The sequence below is a fragment of the Saimiri boliviensis genome, chromosome 4 (genome assembly GCF_048565385.1).
Source record: "Saimiri boliviensis isolate mSaiBol1 chromosome 4, mSaiBol1.pri, whole genome shotgun sequence".
NCBI lineage: Eukaryota > Metazoa > Chordata > Mammalia > Primates > Cebidae > Saimiri > Saimiri boliviensis.
Window position 1 is genome coordinate 152,490,584 of NC_133452.1, and position 14,604 is coordinate 152,505,187.

The 14,604-nt window shown below is 38.4% G+C and overlaps 1 pseudogene; it reads left to right on the forward strand.

The window, feature by feature from the left end:
- Window positions 1-345: 345 nt before the first annotated feature.
- LOC141584209 (large ribosomal subunit protein eL21-like) lies at window positions 346-831 on the forward strand (annotated as a pseudogene).
- Window positions 832-14,604: the final 13,773 nt, after the last annotated feature.

Below are 14,604 nucleotides of genomic sequence, written 5' to 3' on the forward strand. Positions count from 1 at the left end.
TAAGAATGTGTGCAAAAAATAGCCATGAAATATTTATTTCATCATCATTTTTAATAGGAAAAAAAATGGAAGCAACCTAAATATTTAACAATTAGAGGATTATTTTGGAAAGTACACATTTTCATACATACAACTGAATGATATACAGCCCCTAAAATGGTAATTCATATGAATTGTAGAAGACTATTGCCTGACATGGAAAGATATTCAGGATGTGTCATTAACCGGGAAAAGCAGGTTCCATATAGTACGTACAGCCACCTCACATTCAGCATAGAATGGCTACTATCAAAAAAAGAAAATAGGCTTTTGGCCAGAACGACCATCTTTCAGTGATTTGCCAAAATGATGAACACAAAGGGAAAGAGGAGAGGCACTCGATACATGTTCTCTAGGCCTTTTAGAAAACATGGAATTGTTCCTTTGGCCATATATATGTGAATCTATAAGAAAAATGATATTGTAGACATCAAGGGAATGGATACTGTTCAAAAAGGAATGCCCCACAAATGTTATCATGGCAAAACTGGAAGAGTCTACAATGTTACCCAGCATGCTGTTGGCATTGTTGTAAACAAACAAGTTAAGGGCAAGATTGTTGCCAAGAGAATTAATGTGCGTATTGAGCACATCAAGCACTCTAAGAGCCGAGATAGCTTTCTGAAACGCATGAAGGAAAATGATCAGAAAAAGAAAGAAGACAAAGAGAAAGGTACCTGGGTTCAACTGAAGCACCGGCCTACTCCACCCAGAGAAGCACACTGTGTGAGAGCCAATGGGAAGGAGCCTGAGCTGCTGGAACCCATTTCCTATGGATTCATGGCATCATAGGTGTTAAAAAAAAAAAAAAAAAAAAAAAAGAGGAAAAATAGCAAGCACTGTTGAGGCTGTGGAAAGCTTGGAACCCTAGTGCATTGCTGATGAGAATGTAAAATGAGGCAGCCACGTGGGAAAAGTATGCAGTTCCTCAAAAAGTTAAACACACAATCACTACTGGATCCAGGATCCAGCAATTCCACTTCTAGGTATATACCCCCCAAAATTGAAAGCAGGGCCTCAAAGTGATTCTTGTACACCAGCATTTATACCAGCATTACCCAGAACAGCCAAAAGGTGAAAACATCTCGTGTCCATCAACAAATGATTGAATAAACAAAATGTGACATATTTGCCTTAAAAAAAAAATGGAATTTTGCTACATTACAACATGGATTAACCTTGAAGACATCATGCTGAGTGAAATAAACTAGACACAAAAAGACAAATATTGTATAACTCCACTTATGTGAGGAATCATTCGATTCATAGAGACAAAAGTAGAATAGAAGTTACCAAGAGCTGGATGGAGCGAAGAATGGGAACTTGCTGTTTAAGGGGCACAGAGTTTCTGCTTGGGATGATAAAAAACTCCTAGAAATAGATGGTGGCGATGGTTATGTGACTGTGTGAATGTACTTAATGCCACTTAATTGCACGCTTAAAAATGGTTAAAATGGGCGGGGCATGGTGGCTCACGTCTGTAATCCCAGTACTTTGGGAAGCCAAGGCAGGCAGATTGCTCAAGTCCAGGAGTTTGAGACCAGCCTGGGCAACATGGCAAAACCCCATCTCTATAAAATATACAAAAATTAGCCTGATATGGGGGCATATTCCTGTAGTCTCAGCTACTCAGGAGGCTGAGGTGAATGAATCATTTGAGCTTGGGAGGCCAAGGCTGCAGTGAGTTGAAATCACGCCACTGCACTTTAACCTGGATGACACAGCAAGACCCTGTCTCAAAAAAACAATTGTTAAAATGGTAAAAATTATGTTTACCATTATGTGTATTGCCATTTATGTATACTTTATCATAGTAAAAATGGAAAACATTGTGTGTGCATAATATAATATTTTTACAAATATATAACACCCATATATTTCCTCAATTTTAAAATGTCATTACTTGTACAAAACACTATTAGCTTAATAACAGTTTTTTCAGGCAAAAGGAAATACTGTCATATTATATGTATTCACATATTTAAACTGACTCCAAAAATACTAAACTTCAGAAAATTTGAATCTTAGAAATTAGGAAATGTGTACGTAGGCATGGAAAAAGTCTGGAAAATGCTCACCAGTAGTATAGTATTTTGGGTGACAGAATTATGGGTATTCTTTATTATTCCACTTTTCCTATATGTATTTTTACATTTTTTATATACAACACTATTTTTGTAATAGTAATTTTTTACTGAAGGCACATTAAAAAATATGTCCTTTCTAGAATGGTTTTTTGGAATCTAAGAATTTACAATTTCACCTACAACATACACTCCCACCCAGAAAATAATGCCAGGGGATTAAAATCACCATGAAAAGACCTTTCTGCATTCAACCAGGGTGCGGGAACGAGCCATCACTAAGCTCTGCTTTGCTTCATCCAACTTCCCTGCGCCCAGTGTCCACACCAATATTTACGCACTCCATCATTCCTCGGATTATTTATTTTCCTTGGTCCATTTTGCACAGTGACTAAGTTTTGCAGCATGGAAGTTGACAGAATTTGTCATTGATATCAATCTTTATTAAGTTTACTGCTGAGAGCTCAGAAAATGGTGGTTCTGAAGCAAGGAACAGGGTGAGAGCAGGAAGAATGTCGGGTGCTAAGAAAAGCTCTGTGTGTGTGTGCATATGCCTCTGTGTGTATGTGTGTGTGTGTGTGTGTTTAAAATGTTGGTCATTGTTGCTCCAATCTTAACTTGCTGATGATCACATTTCTCTGTAATACTTTTTACTTTTTACAATCAAACAAAATCTACAACTCTGCTACGCAGCAGCCACCACCAGGAAGAGTCAAGAGACATAGAAGACATGCTACTCCTGGCTGAGCCTGCCGTTCTGAATCTCACGGGCTTCCTTCTGCTGCACAGCCAGCCTCTCACAAAGAGCTGGGTTCTGTAGAGAAATATCTACAGGCAGCAAGTCTTCTAGATCTTCTGAAACTGAAGAAACAAAGTTTGTGTGTAGCATGACATTTATTGTTTGTGTATTATATGGTGTATTTGGAAAGAGCAAGGTGAAACTGTCCCTATAAACTTTATAAAATTAATTAGAGAAGAAGGGAGGGGAGAAAAAAAAATAAACCAAGCTTGCAGCATGTTCCACATTAATCATTAAGTGAACTTATTCTCTACTCTGCTTCCTCAAAGCTGCTTGGTGCCTATGGTTCTAGAATCACATAGACCTTAGACTATAGTTCTCCTGAACAGCTAGCTCTTTAGATAACAACTTGAACATTACGAAACATTAAGTTTTCCCTTTGAGATATTCCTTCAGGTCATGCAAACTGATGGAATAACTGACTCAACAGGTCTGAAGGACCCACAAGGAGCTAACCCACCAACAAATGCAGTTTCCAAATCCTGATAATTTCCTCCTCCTTGCCCCAACCAATCAACAACCTCAGTTTTCCAACCCTTCACCTTCCACAAGTCCCCTTAAAAGCCTCAGCCCAGAACTCCTCAGGGACACAGATTTGGGAGTCTCCTCCCATCTCCTCACACAATACCCTGCAATAATTAAACTATTTCTCTGCTGCAAACTCTGCTGTCTCAGTATAATGGATCTGTTACTGGGCAGTGGGCATATGAACCTGTTGGTCCTATAACAAAGAGCTCTAGAAAGAGCCCTACTGCTCGGCTTCACTGCTTCTAGCTGTGTAATCTTTGACAGATTCCTTATTGCTCCATATCTCTAGTCCCTCACCTGAAACATGGGGCAAATAATACCTCACAGAATTGTTTTGTTATTAAATAAGTCAATATATTCAAAGTACTTGGAATAATTCCTGGAGCATTGGATGCACACAACAAAGATTAGTTCTTTTATCATAATTTGGAGCCAGTTGCCACTGGAACCTGTAACCTGGGCTGGGGGGGTTACCCTTTTACTCTCAATAGAAAGGTTTGTGTTGAGAAAGGTAGTCCTTTCCCACTGCAGATTTATATAAGAAAGAGGAGACAGTTCTAAGCTGGCCTTCATGCTGTCCTTTAGTAGTGTGAGCTGGTAGCCTCAAGCATGAGCCGGGCTACAGGATGCTAGGGACCCAAATTAATGCAAAAACTTGCCTAGCGTACAACTGAAGGAGATGGAGCAAGGCAGTTTAAACAGAGCCATACACAACAGTAAGGTTTAAATGTCTCAGCTACAGTCTCAGATTAGCATCATTTTACATGCAGAAGAATGTGGAGTAAATAGTTGGGTCACATCAACCTTTTTAACCATTCTACCAACCATAAAAATTAGTCCCATAAGCAAAATACCTGAATTAGCTTTTGAACTTTTCTTTATTAAATGAACTTCAACAAAGTGAACACACCCATGGACTTCCTACCCAGATAAAAATATAGGACATTACCAGCATGTCAGAACTTTCTGATAATTGCTTCACTGCAGTGTCAGCTTTGCTGTAAATCAGGCGATTTAATGTATATGTTCAGATTTTTTGACTGTTCCAAAAGTCTACTAGCCACAAAGATCATCACACTGTTTTAAATTAATGTGGCTTTATGATATTTCCTAATATCTAGTACTTTATATCTTTTCTTTTCTTTTCTTTTTTGAGACAGAATCTCACTCTGTCACCCAGGCTGGAGTGCAGTGGCACCATCTGGGCTCACTACAACCTCCCAGGTTCAAGTGATTCTCCTGTCTCAGCCTCTCGAGTAGCTGGGACTACAGGCACGTGCCACCACTCCCAGCTACTTTTTGTATAAATTTTAGTAGAGATGGGATTTCACCATGTTGACCAGGATTGTCTCAATCTCTTGACCATATGATCTGCCCACCTCAACTTCCTAAAGTGCTGATATTACAGGTGTAAACCACTGCACGGGTCCTAATTTTTGTATTTTTAGTAGAGATGGGATGTCCCCATGTTGGTCAGGCTGGTCTCAAACTGACCTCTGGTGATCTGCCTGCTTTGGCCTTCCAAAATGTTGGGATTACAGGCATGAGCCCCTGTGCCTGGCTAGTATATTATTTCAACTTTGTATTTCTTTAAGTTTGTCTTGGACACTTTTTGTCCTTAGCATTTCCATATAAATTTTATAATGAGATTGTAAATTTCTACACATTAAAAAAAAAACCTGCTTACATTTTTATTGGGATTACATTGACTACACAGATTAATCTGAGAGAGAAGATGACACCTTTATCAAGCCTGAATCTTCTAATCTATGAACATGGTATATCCCTCCATTTATTTACATCTTCTTTAATTTCTCTTAGTAAAGCTTTCTAGAGGGGTAGCAGTCTTGGAAAAACATTTATAGGTTAAAGGGCATCATCTTAAAGTTTTGTTTTCTAATTATTTTTTCTAATCTAAGAACACAATTTTTTTTTTGTATCCTAACCTTGTATCCAATGGCTTTGGTAAACCCACTTATTAAATATCATAGTTTATCAGTACATTATTTTTGACATTCTACATATATAAGCATGCTTTCTGTATACAGTAATAATTTTTAAAGACTTTTCTCCAGTCCTTATAACTCTAATGTTTTTTCATTCTTTATTGCAGTACACCCTACATTATTTCTATATGCAGTAAAATGTCATATAGAAATAATGATAGCTGAAATCCTCATCTTTTTCCCAAAATCAAGTGAAAATATTTCAATACACTACTGTTAAGTATGATGCTTGCCATGGGTGTTTTGCATATATTCTTTGTTAGCTTAAAGTTCTTTTGATTCCAAATTTGCTGAGAGTTTTCATCATGAATTAGTGTTGAATTTTATCAAAGAATTTTAATGCATCTAGGGAGATGATGATATGATTTTTTTGCCTTCATCTGTTGTTAATGTGGAGAGTTTCACTAACTGATTTTGGAATGTTAACCCAATCTTGCACACTTTGAATAAAGACAATTTGGTCATTATACACCATCTTTTTATACATGAAATGTTCAGTTTGCTATTATATTTTTGTTAGAATTTTTGTACCTATTTATGACAGAGATCATGTTGTAATTTTTTTTCTAGTAGTATCCTTGTCAAGGTTATGCTAGTCTCATGAAATGAGATAGAAAGTGTTTTCTCTATATCTATATTTCAGATGAATTGGTGTTATTTCTTTATTAAAAGGATGACTTCATGTTGAAGTTATCTGGACCTGGATTTATCATTGAAGTGAGTTTTTTTATTTTAAATTCAATCTTAAAGATAAATAAGATTGCTCATATTTTTCTATTTCTCCCTGTGTCTATTTTGTAAGTTGCATTTTTCAAAGAATTTTTCTACTTCTAAATCTCTCCACAACTTATTTTAAATATCTGTTGAAATTGTAGTGACTTCCCATTTTTCATTCCTTATACTGAGAATCTGTAGGTTTTTTTCCTTGATTAGGCTTGTTTAGAGTTTGTCAACTTCATTAATCTTTTTTTAAGTTTATCAATCTTTTAAAAAAGAAACTTTTTGTTTTGTTGATTTTGTCTATTCTTGTTTTTTATTTCATTGATTTCTGCTCTTAACTTTATTATTACAGTTCTTCAATTTTCTTTGAATTTTTTCTTCTCGTTTCTTGAAATAGAGGCTTAAATAATTAATCTCAACTTTTCTTCTTTTTCCATATATGCATTTAAAACAAAAAAAAATTCCCATCTTGGCACTATTTTAGCAACATAACCCAAGTTGTTTTGTTTGCTTGTTTTCTTTGAGATGGAGACTCACTGTTGCCCAGGCTGGAGTATAGTGGCATGATCTCTTGGCTCACTGCAACCTCCACCTCCTGAGTTCAAATGATTCTCCTGCCTCAGCCTCCCAAATAGCTGAGATTACAGGTGCTAGCCACCACACCCCACTAATTTTTGTAGAGACAGGGTTTCACCATGTTGGCTAGACTGCTCTTGAGCTCCTGAGCTCGGGTGATTCATTCACTTTGGCCTTCCAAGGTGCTGGGATTACAGGCCTGAGCCACTGTGCCTGGCCTACAAGTTCTTATATATAGTATATACAGTATTTCATGATATATAATATTTTCATTTTTCTTTGGCTCAAAGTATTTTCTAATTTCTAGTATGAATTCTTTTCCTACCCTTCAGTTACATAGAAGTTCACTGCTTACTTTTCAAACACTTGGTGATTCTCTAGGCAGGATTTTGTTACTGGTTTCTAGCTTAATTCTACAGTGCTTAGAGAATATACTCTGTCTGGTTTCTATGCTTAACAAATCTGTTGGGACTCACTTTATGGCTCAGAATCAATTCTGTTTAGTAGCATATTCCTTGGGCATTTAAAATGCCTTTATATTCAGCACTTTGGGGGCACAATTTTAATACATGTCAATTAGATCGAGCTTGTTAAAAGTATTTAAATATTCTATATTTAATTGTTTGCTTGATTACTGGGAGAAAACTAGTAAGATCTTCTAGTGTATTTGTATATTTGTCTTATTTTCCTTTTGATTCTGTCAACTTTTTACTTACATATTGTAAAATTATATGCTATATGAAGCTGTGTGTACAACTTCAGCATCATTATATCTTCTTGTTGAACTAACCCTGTTTTATTAACTAAATTTGCCTGCCTCATTAAGAAAAATTTCATGTTTATCTCTAGTAGAATTTCTTGCCTTGAAGTCTCCTTTTTCTACTAATAGTAGAGCTTTTCCAGCTTTCATTTGTTTAGTGGTCATATGGTGTCTCTCTTACTTTCAATCTTTCTGTTTTCTGACATTTAGATTGTGTCTATGTAAGTAGCATATAGTCGTAGTTATTTTAAAATACAGTCTGACTTCCTCTGTTTTAATTGAAATATATGTTCTATTTACATTTAAAATAATTACCGATAAATGTAAGTTCATATCTAACATGCAATTATGCTTTGTTTTCATCATATGTCCTTTGTGTCCCTATTCTCTGCTTTCTAACCTTCTTTAGTATTTGTTATGTTTTATAATTCCTCTTCTGTTTATTAGCTTTTTATTTGTATCTTTTAGGACTGTTATCTTAGTGGTTGCCCTAGAGATTACCATATGCAAACTCAATTTCTTAAGAGTCAATGTCAACTTTGTATATTTACCACTTCCTGGATTTAGAATACTCACTTCATTTACTTTCCTCCAGCCTTTTGTGCTATTGCTTTCATGCTTTTTACTTCCATGTATATTTTAAACACAAGACATTTTTATTTCTGTTTTCATCAGATAAGGTTGATATAGATTTACCTGCACAATTATCCTGCCCAGTGCTCTTCAGTCCTTATCTGCTTTACAGTGTTTCCTTCTGGAATTATTTTCCTTCAGTCTGAAGATCTCTCTTCAGTATTTTATTTGCATGGTTCTGCCAACAATGAATTATCTACGTGTTTGTTTATCTGAAGACTTTTAAAAACTATGCCTTTACCTTAAAGGATATTGTTTTGAGGTATAGAATTCTAGGTGGGCAGTCATTTAATTACTTTATTTGTCTATGTAACACTTTAATAATGACAGTTTTTTCTGGCTTCTCTTTATTTATTTCTTCTTTTTTTTTTTGAGACAAGGTCTCACTCTGTCTCCTGGGCTGGAGTGCAGTGGCACAAGTTTGGCTCACTGCAACCTCTACCTCCCGGGCTCAAGTGATTCTTCCACCTCAGCCTCCTGAGTAGCTGGGACTATAGGGGCCTAACACAATACCCAGATAATTTTTGTATTTTTAGTACAGATGGGGTTTTGCCATGTTAGCTATGCTGGTCTCCAACTCCTGGCCTCAAGTGATCCATGTGCCTTGGCCACCCAAAGTGCTGAGATTATAGGTGTGCCTGGCTTCTATTTCTATTGCTTATGTTATCATTGTTCTTGTAATGTGTCCTTCTCTGGCTGCTTTTATGATTTTTCTCTTTGTCTTTGATTTCTGCAGTTTTGCCATGCTATTCTAGTATTTTTGCTTATTTGGTATTTATCCTGTTTTGAAAAGTCATTCTGAAAAATTATCAGTCAGAATGCCTTTGAATATTTTTCTGATTATGCACATATTGAGCTACATAAAGTTCTTCCACAGCTCACTGATAATTTTATCAATTGAGTCTTTTTTTTTTCTGTGCTTCATTTAGGATGTTTTCTCTTACTATACATCTTCAAGTTTACTAATTTTTTCTTCTACTATGTCTAATCTGCCATCAATTCCATTTATTATGTCATGTCAGACACTAAAGTTTTTCTCCAGAAGTTTCATTTGGGTCTTTCAAACTATTTTCCATATCTCTACTTCACTATCTGAACATATAGAATAAAGTCCTGACAACTGGTTTGTTCTGGTCTGCTAATTCTAACTAACATCTGTGCTGGTTCTGGATTGACTTCAGTTCACTGATGATTCTCCTCACTATGGGTCATGATTCTTTGAATGCTTGATCATCTTTATTTTGATGCCAGACATTGTGGATTTTACCTTGTTGAGGGTCTGAACATTTTTGTTTAAGTATTCTTGTATAAATATTCTTGAGCTTTTCTCTGGGATGTATTGGAAATGAGTTAATTCTTTCAGATGTTAACTTTTATGATTTGCTAGGCAGGCCCATAACTGCTTTATCTGAGGCTAATTATTCTCCACTACAAAGGCACAGCATTGCCTCGTGAATTGAGTTTTCCAGTATGGTTGGTGGGAATAGTCACTATTCTCAGCTTTGTGGATGTGTCAGGCACATTCTCTTATTCTTTCAGATATTTTTTCTTGCCCCATTCTTGGGTAGCTTCCTCACATGCCTGTTGGTCTGTATTCTGTTGTGTACCCATAGGGGACCTTGGCAGACACCCAGGGGGTTTTCTCTTTGTATGCTGTCCCATGACCTCTGGCCATGGTGATCTCCTACATCCTCAGTTCCATCTCTCCTGCTCTACCTGGGTTTCCCCTCCCTGTACTGGAGCCCAGAAGTTCTCTTAAGGCAATAAGCTGGAGCACTCATAAGACTCCCTTTCATGCTCTGTCTGAATTGTTGCCTTTTGTTGCCTGTTCAGCAGTCTTGAAAATCATTATTTCTTATATTTTGTGTTTTTCTGTCATTGTTTCAGAAAGGAGGATAAATTCAGGCCCTTTTATCTCATCTTGGGCAGAGGCAGAAGTTGGTGCATTGCATTTTAAAAATTTAGTTGACTGTGGAACCCTTTTTCATGGTACATATTTTGGGAAATTTTAGGTTAAAGTTAATCTGACAGGCACTAGACACTCAATCTTTTTTGAACTAAGAAATGGAATTTACCTATTAAAATTCAAATCCCTTTGAGAGGTAAACCCCTTAAATCATTAATGTCCATTAACACTGATTAGTTTATCTGAAGATTGGCTTTCCTTTTATTTCTTGTCTAGCCGAGAAGAAAAAATGGAAAAAATAAAATTACAGAGTCAGAAAATTAGGCTGTTAAGAGAGGATAAAGATAAGGGCCAAGCTTAATAGTACCCAAGAATCTTTTTTTTAATTGATTTTTTTAAAGAGCACCTTCTTTTTACAGGTGAGGTAAGGCAAATTTTGTAGAGGTTAAGTGTCTTACCTGAGGTCATGCAGCTTGGAATGGAAGAGCTGGGATTACAGCCTGGTTCTAAACTAGGCAACACATTTAAATGTGTTATATAGGAAATGATCAGTAGATTCTAATTGTTCTTTCCTTCTCAATCTAGTGCTGGAGCAGAGGTACTGAATGAGGAAGTGGAGTCTTTGGTTACCTTTGTAGGGATTCGCAGTTAATGGACTGGCTACCATAGTTGGTCTGAGACACTTGTAAAAGCATGCTATGTATGAGGGACTTAAAGAAAGGGAACACACAGCCCACTAGAGGACAATAATTCGAGTATAAAGATAGTATTGGAAGAAGTGACACATATGGTAAATTAAAAAGTCACTGCCAACAACTGCAAATATCTCCAGGTATGTCCGTCCTTCCTTCCTTCCTTCCTTCCTTCCTTCCTTCCTTTCTTCCTTCCTTCCCTCCCTCCCTCTTTTCTTTCTTCCTTCCTTCATTTCCTTCCTTCCTTCTCTCCCCCCTCCCTCCCCCCTCCCTCCCTCACTCCCTCCCTTCCTTCCTTCCTTCCCACTTCCATAGTGGAAGCTCAGAGTCACATGTAATTTCTTTTCTTTCTTTTTTTTTTTTTTTAAATAATAAACTGCCATATTTCCTACTTCCAAATTCTAGAACGCAATTTGTACCTGCTACACTCTGATGAGAGGGTGTAGGCTTTATTTGTAGAACCGGAGTTAGTTTGGGCAATGTTATCATGGTGGTAGGCATTTTTAAGAGGCAGAGAATCAGGCAGAAAATAGTGCAAAGTAAATGCAGGGAACAGTTACAAAATAAATAGAAAATTTGGGTTGTTAACTTCAAGAAGCTTAATCTAAGCAGACATCAGGAAGAAAAACACCAAAGGACTTAGCAAAATGTCCCAAGTCAAATCACCTCTGTGTACAATATGCACACTTACAGGAAGCTATTATTATCATAATTTGTTGATTGTCTACTATGTGCAGGCATGTAGGCACTTTTTTTAAAAAAAAAATTTATGTTTGCTTTGAAGACAGGATCTTGCTCTATTGCCCAGGCTAGAGTGCAGTGGTACGATCATAGCTCATCACAGCTTTGACTTTCCAGGCTCAAGCGATCTTCCTGCCTCAGCCTCCTGAGCAGCTAGGAATACAGGCATGCACCATCATGCCTGGCTCATTTATTTTTATTTTTTTGTAGAGATGAGGTCTCCCTATGTTGCCAAGGCTGGTCTCAAACTCCTGAGCCCAAGTGATCCTCCCACCTTGACCTCCCAAAGTGCTGGAATTTCAGGCATAAGCCACTGCACCTGGCCCGCTTAGGAATTTGCTATATGCTATGGCATTTAATCTTCACTTTTAATGAGGAAATTAGGACCAGAAAGGTGAAGCAACTTGCCCACTATCACACAGCTGTAAATGCCAAGACCAGGTCTCAAGGCCAGGTCTTTCTGTTTCCATCACCTTTGCTGGCATCACCACCCTTCTAAAGACACACAGAGTAGTGGATTCTCAGATGTCAAGATAAACTTGGGATCAACATAGCTGGGAGGACCCAGCAAGAATTGGCAAAGTAGAGGGGCAAATTTTATAATTTAAGAAGTAAAATGCTGTCGTGTGTCAGCAGTCAAGGGGGAAAAAAGTGCATAAAACTAAGAGAATAACAATAATACAAGAAAATCTGAGTAGGTAAGGATGAGGGTGTGTTGACCCCTGTTTCAACTTCCCTGGTTTCTTCCCCACAAAATCATTTAGGGAATAGAGAGACAATAATAGGAGGGTAGAGGCACTTAATCAGAGATTTTACAAACCACTAAATCAAAAGAGACTGAGAAATTCCCGCCCGGGGAAGCTAACAGTGAGATTAAGTGGATTAGTCTACTGTACAGGAATCTGGGGAATGCAAGCAGCATGTGCTTTTGTTGTGTATTACTCAGCAGCAACACGATGGTTTTACATCTCGCAGAAGCATATGGGCATGTGCCCTTCTGCAAACCAGAAAGCAAGAGCAGCGCCTGGCAAGCTGCTTCCCCTACACCACGCGTCTCGTTTCAGGAGGTGGCAGATACTGACATTTTATGGAGAGTTTGCACAGGGAACGTGTGGGAAATGAAAAGGCAACCTAGCTAATCGCTCCCATAATTTCTAAGCTCAGAGCCAGGTTCACTACAGTTGTGGAGAATAAAAAGAACCGGAATTAGGAGTTCTGATATTAATCCTTGCAAAGAAAGGGAGAAGAGGCCTGGCACAGTGGCTCATGCCTATAATGCCACCAGCACTTTGGGAGGCTGAGGCAGATGGATTGCTTGAGGCCAGGAGTTTGAGACCAGCCTGGTCAACACGGTGAAACTCCTTCTCTACAAAAACAAACAAACAAACAAACAAACAAAAAAACAAGAAAAGAAAAATAGCCGGGCATGGTGGCACGTGCCTGTAGTCCCAGCTAGTCAAGAGGCTGAGGCAGGAGAATCACTTGAGCCCGGGAGGCAGAAGTTACCATTAGCCAAGATAGTGCCGCTGCACTCAGCCTCAGTGACAAAGAGAGACTCATATCCAAACCCCCCCAAAAAGGGAGAAGAGGGGCAAAGAAGGAGGCCTTCTCACCGTGTGTTTCCCAAACTTTGGAGGCAACTGCTGCCTGAGGATGGCCGAGAAGATTCCTCCCTAAGCTCCTCTCCTTTCGGTGTTAACCACAGCAGTGGCAGCTCGTGGAATTAAACTCACAAAACACGCAGATCACTAGTTTCCAGAAATCCACATCCAAACTCCAAAAAGCCAGACATTGGTTAGATATATGTACAAACTCTGACCTGCCTGAGTTAACGGTTGACATCAGCAGTCTGGAATAAATAATTAATATAGCCCTAGGAGACATAAAGCCAGCGACATGGTATCTCTCCCTCAGCTCTAAATGAAATGCCAGATAACCTACTTTGAACAGTAATGTGTTCACAGTATGTGGGAATTAACTGCTCAATATAATAAGTACTATTGAATTTCCCATCTCCATGCAGATGGAGGGCAACTGCCACCAAAAACACAGTAATAACAGTAACTGAATGATGAAAAAAGAACCCCATTTTTTATTACAACCTTAAAATGTTAGAGGTTAAAATAATCTTAAAGGGTTTAAAAAACAGCAATTAAATCTTTCCATTTCTGTTTTCCAAGACTGCAGCTGAGAAAACGAGGGCCTAAGAGCCATACGGTGCTAGCCTTGCTAATAACGCTCTGTGAAAAATCTCATTAATTCAGTCTGGCTCTTCAGATCAGCCGCTAAATCCTTGTATTGTCACTCATCCTCTGGCCTTTTCAGGATTTCCATAGCCTAACTAGAAGTATCTCCATGGAAACCAAGCAGTCCTGCTTTGCACATCCCGGAACTTTTTGTTCCTGACAAAGCTTGACAAATCACATGCAGCATGGAGAGTTTAACATAGCGAACTAAATCCTGACCCACACTTAGAAATGATAAACCCAAGCATACCAGCTTTATTATAAATGATTTCCTTACAAGATACTTAACCAAACCGGTGAAATGCTGAACCAGACAAGTTTCAAGAACAAGGTGCTGGGGGAGGGGGGAGAAGGTGGGGAAAAGGCAAACAAACAAATAAATAAATAAATAGGAACCCCAGGTGTGTTCAGCTGCAGGTTTTGCTAGATCGTTTTCTGTCCAATTGACTTAAATTGAAAGCAACTGAAGGTGTAAAAGAGTGAGAAGAATGCTATTTCTGAAAAGGCTTCCCTTTTTTTTTTCCTCTGAGTCAGAAAGTGAAAGCCTAAATCCATTCCTTCCTTTTCCCTAACTCCTACAGAGAATGGGAATCTACAGGTCTCTGTCCCTGGTGAGCCCCAAGGCTGAGTTTTCTCACAAGGGCAGCAAGAAGCATCCCTTCTCCTCCTCCCCTCCACCTTCTGAAGAGGAGGGGAGGGAGCCAGGTGGCAGGTCCTCATCACAGCAGGTGCTGTTCCTGGAGGAAGGAAGGTCCCACCTGGGGCAAGGTCACCAGAAGCCAACATGACCCCACAGAGACCAGGCACAAACGTTCTTGCCTTTGGACTTGCCTTCTTCACGGAGTCAGAGTGACAGGCCAACCAGAAGACAGCA